The sequence below is a fragment of the Portunus trituberculatus genome, chromosome 2 (assembly GCF_017591435.1).
Source record: "Portunus trituberculatus isolate SZX2019 chromosome 2, ASM1759143v1, whole genome shotgun sequence".
Taxonomy (NCBI): domain Eukaryota; kingdom Metazoa; phylum Arthropoda; class Malacostraca; order Decapoda; family Portunidae; genus Portunus; species Portunus trituberculatus.
In genome coordinates, this window is record NC_059256.1 from 10,545,192 (window position 1) to 10,550,377 (window position 5,186).

The following is a 5,186-nucleotide window of genomic DNA, read 5'->3' on the forward strand; positions in this document are numbered from 1 at the left end:
TGGGTGTTTATAATAAGTTTGCTGTTGGAGTCGTCTTGGTTGCTAGTTCGTCTTCGGCTCATGTTTGAAAAGAAATAGCGGGGTTTCTTTTATTCATTTTATTTCATGTGTTTTTCTCTTTTTTTATGTTTTCTGCTGTTTTTTTGTAATATTTTTTGTTTTTTTATGTTTTTTTCCTTGTCAATTGTTGGGGTTCACGTGGTTGCTAGATCGTCTTCGGCTCATGTTTGAAAAGAAATAGCGTGGTTTCTTTTATTAATTCTATTTCATGTGTTTTTTTCTTCTTTTTTATGTTTTCTGCTGTTTTTTTTTTTTTTGTAATATTCTTTGTTGTTTTTTTTTGTACTTGTGAGCTGTTGGGGTTCCGCGTGGTTGCTAGTTCGTCTTCGGCTCATGTTTGAAAAGAAATAGCTGGGTCTTTTTTTTTATTAATTCTATTTGAGCTTTTTTTTTTCTTTTCTGTCTTTTGTTGTTTGTTTTTTAATATTCTTTATGTGTTTTACGTTGTGAGCTGTTGGAGTCCTCGTGGTTGCTGGTTCGGCTTCGGCTCATGTTAAAAAGTACTAACGCGGTCTTTTTTTTCATTCATTTTATTTCACGTGTTTTTCTTCTTTTTTTATGTGTGTCCTTTTACTGTGTTTTGTAATTTTTCTTTTTCTTTTTTGTTTTTCTATAATTTTACCTTGTCAGCTGCTTGGGACCTCGTGGCTGTTAATTCGTCTTCGGCTCATATTAAGATTGATTGATTGATTGAGACATTTATTGTTGAATTAATAAATAAATACAACAAAGGAGGAGGATGAACCCTGCCACCCCCTGGGCAAAGACTCAAGGTTAAAGCATCAAAAATCAAACACTGGACAGTATACACAACAAGAATACAAGTACTTCAATAAATGAATCGAGATATTGCACACCTTATTGCCTGCACACCCTACAGTCTGGGGGCAAACTGAGGATACTCCCTGAGTGTGTCCCTGAGAGTGGCTGAGTCTAGGAGATGGTCAGTGAGGCTGTACAAGTCACGCTGACCTTGTGGCCTGAATTTATCAATGAGAGGACACTCCATGATATAGTGAGGCAGAGTGTGTCCCCTTGGTGCACCACACACCACACACCACACACCATGCAATAGTGAGGCAGAGTGTGTCCCCTTGGTGCACACACACACACACACACACCATGCAATAGTGAGGCAGAGTGTGTCCCCTTGGTGCACCACACACCACACACACACACCATGCAATAGTGAGGCAGAGTGTGTCCCTTGGTGCACCACACACCACACACCACACACCATGCAATAGTGACGCAGAGTGTGTCCCCTTGGTGCACCACACACCACACACCATGCAATAGTGAGGCAGAGTGTGTCCCCTTGGTGCACCACACACACACCACACACCACGCAATAGTGAGGCAGAGTGTGTCCCCTTGGTGCACCACACACCACACACCATGCAATAGTGAGGCAGAGTGTGTCCCCTTGGTGCACCACACATCACACACCACACACCACGCAATAGTGAGGCAGAGTGTGTCCCCTTGGTGCACCACACACCACACACCACGCAATAGTGAGGCAGAGTGTGTCCCCTTGGTGCACCACACACCACACACCACGCACCATGCAATAGTGAGGCAGAGTGTGTCCCCTTGGTGCACCACACATCACACACCACGCACCATGCAATAGTGAGGCAGAGTGTGTCCCCTTGGTGCACCACACACCACACACCACGCACCGTGCAATAGTGAGGCAGAGTGTGTCCCCTTGGTGCACCACACACCACACAGCACACACCACGCAATAGTGAGGCAGAGTGTGTCCCCTTGGTGCACCACACACCACACAGCACACACCACGCAATAGTGAGGCAGAGTGTGTCCCCTTGGTGCACCACACACCACACACCACACACCACGCAATAGTGAGGCAGAGTGTGTCCCCGTGGTGCACCACACACACACACCACACACCACGCAATAGTGAGGCAGAGTGTGTCCCCTTGGTGCACCACACACCACACACCACGCAATAGTGAGGCAGAGTGTGTCCCCTTGGTGCACCACACACCACACACCACACACCACGCAATAGTGAGGCAGAGTGTGTCCCCTTGGCGCACCACACATCACACACCACACACCACGCAATAGTGAGGCAGAGTGTGTCCCCTTGGTGCACCACACACCACACACCACGCAATAGTGAGGCAGAGTGTGTCCCCTTGGTGCACCACACACCACACACCACACACCACGCAATAGTGAGGCAGAGTGTGTCCCCTTGGTGCACCACACACCACACACCACGCAATAGTGAGGCAGAGTGTGTCCCCTTGGTGCACCACACACACACACACACACCATGCAATAGTGAGGCAGAGTGTGTCCCCTTGGTGCACCACACACCACACACCACGCAATAGTGAGGCAGAGTGTGTCCCCTTGGTGCACCACACACCACACAGCACACACCACGCAATAGTGAGGCAGAGTGTGTCCCCTTGGTGCACCACACACACAGCACACACCACGCAATAGTGAGGCAGAGTGTGTCCCCTTGGTGCACCACACACCACGCAATAGTGAGGCAGAGTGTGTCCCCTTGGTGCACCACACACCACACACCACGCAATAGTGAGGCAGAGTGTGTCCCCTTGGTGCACCACACACCACACACACACACCACGCAATAGTGAGGCAGAGTGTGTCCCCTTGGTGCACCACACACCACACACCACGCAATAGTGAGGCAGAGTGTGTCCCCTTGGTGCACCACACACCACACACCACGCAATAGTGAGGCAGAGTGTGTCCCTTGGTGCACCACACACCACACACCACACACCATGCAATAGTGAGGCAGAGTGTGTCCCCTTGGTGCACCACACACCACACACCACGCAATAGTGAGGCAGAGTGTGTCCCCTTGGTGCACCACACACCACACACCACGCAATAGTGAGGCAGAGTGTGTCCCCTTGGTGCACCACACACCACACACCACGCAATAGTGAGGCAGAGTGTGTCCCCTTGGTGCACCACACACCACACAGCACACACCATGCAATAGTGAGGCAGAGTGTGTCCCCTTGGTGCACCACACACCACGCAATAGTGAGGCAGAGTGTGTCCCCTTGGTGCACCACACACACAGCACACACCACGCAATAGTGAGGCAGAGTGTGTCCCCTTGGTGCACCACACACCACACAGCACACACCACGCAATAGTGAGGCAGAGTGTGTCCCCTTGGTGCACCACACAGCACACACCACACACCACGCAATAGTGAGGCAGAGTGTGTCCCCTTGGTGCACCACACACCACACACCACGCAATAGTGAGGCAGAGTGTGTCCCCTTGGTGCACCACACACCACGCAATAGTGAGGCAGAGTGTGTCCCCTTGGTGCACCACACACCACACACCACACACCACGCAATAGTGAGGCAGAGTGTGTCCCCTTGGTGCACCACACACCACACACCACACACCACGCAATAGTGAGGCAGAGTGTGTCCCCTTGGTGCAGCACACACCACACAGCACACAGCAGGAGAAGCACTGACTTCCCAAAAGTATTTGTAGGCTAATCTGAGCCTCACTGCCACCCTGTCACGTGATGCAGTGTGTCTCCCGTAGGTGTAGGCACAGCTCTGGGAGACACAGCATAGTGAAGACTAGTGCCACAGTGCCACTGCCCCTATGGCAACAAAGCTCCAACTGATCACTAATGCTACTGTGTACAAAGTCCTTATTGCTACTCTTAACACAGCCCAGAGTGTGCTCAGTGCCAGGGTCCACTGTGGCACTGTGGCGCTGTGGCACTGTGGCATCTTGGAGGGCACACTGAGCAAGGTGGTCTGCTTTTCATTTAGCGGGACACCCACATGAGAGGGTATCCAGGTGAAATGGACCGTGGCACCAGCACCTTCTAGGGCGTGGATGAGATCAAGACACTTATTAACTAGATCACAGTCCATGGTGGGGGAGGTGGATTGAAGGGCGTACAATGCAGCCTGACTGTCAATAAAGAAATATACATTGTTATGGAGAGGCGCCACAATGTGGAGCGCCTCCAGTACAGCATACAGTTCTGCTGTAGTGGAAGACATGGGTGCAGGGAGCCGCCTGGAAACCTCAGTGTTAGTGTAGAGACTGGCAGAGATGTAGTCACGGATGAACAGCCCAGCCACATCCACACCTGCTGCAGAAAATGCTGTTTATTTTATTTTATTTTTTTTTTTTTTTTACGTAGTGTTTTCTATTTTTTTTTTTTCTTTTTTTAATTATGATGTGTAATATTTTCAATGATTTTTCGTCTACGTTTTTAGTTTTAGTTGTTTTGCTTTATATGTCACTTTCGGTCCATGTAGGAGTAAAGCTCATCTTCGGCTCACTTTATGACTGATGATTCATACATCTATTCCTGCAAATGTCCCAAGGTCGGACTATCCTCCTCCTGCGACCTCGCTGCACAAGGATTTTTTTTTTTTCTCTCTGTCATCCCTATTTTGTCCAACTCTTTAATACAAGAGTTAACCTGTACTCTCAATCATTCATACCTTTCTCTGGTAAACTCAGGAACTCCCTGTCTGCTTCTGTATTTCCTTCTTCCTACCACTTGACTTATTTTAAGAGGGAGGTGTCAAGACAATTGTCCCTGAATTTCGGAAACTCACTTGACCTTTAAGGGAACTGGCAACCCAGTGGGCCTTTTTTCCCATTTTTTGTTGCCCTTGGCCAGTTGCCCCTCCTACTTAAAAAAAAAAAAAGATTAATAATGATTTATAACAAGGGAGGAGGATGGGCCCTTCCACCCACCCCCTGGACAAAGACATAAGGGCAGAGTATCAAAAAATATAAGAACATATCGTATACATAACAAGAATATAAGTGAATATATAAATACAGATATAGCACACCTTATTGCCTGCACACCCTACAGTCTGGGAGCAAACTGAGGATATTTCTTGAGTGTATCCCTGAGAGTGGCTGGGTCTAGGAGATGGTCAGTGAGGCTGTACAAGTCACGTTAGCAGGAAAGACATATTTTTATTATTTCACGTGGAGTTTTCTTCATTTTTGTGTCTTTCTAGTGTCATCTGTGATGTTTCTGATGATTGTTTTTATTTTCATTTTTCTCAGTTTTGGAGGTCTTGTTTGATATTTTACAT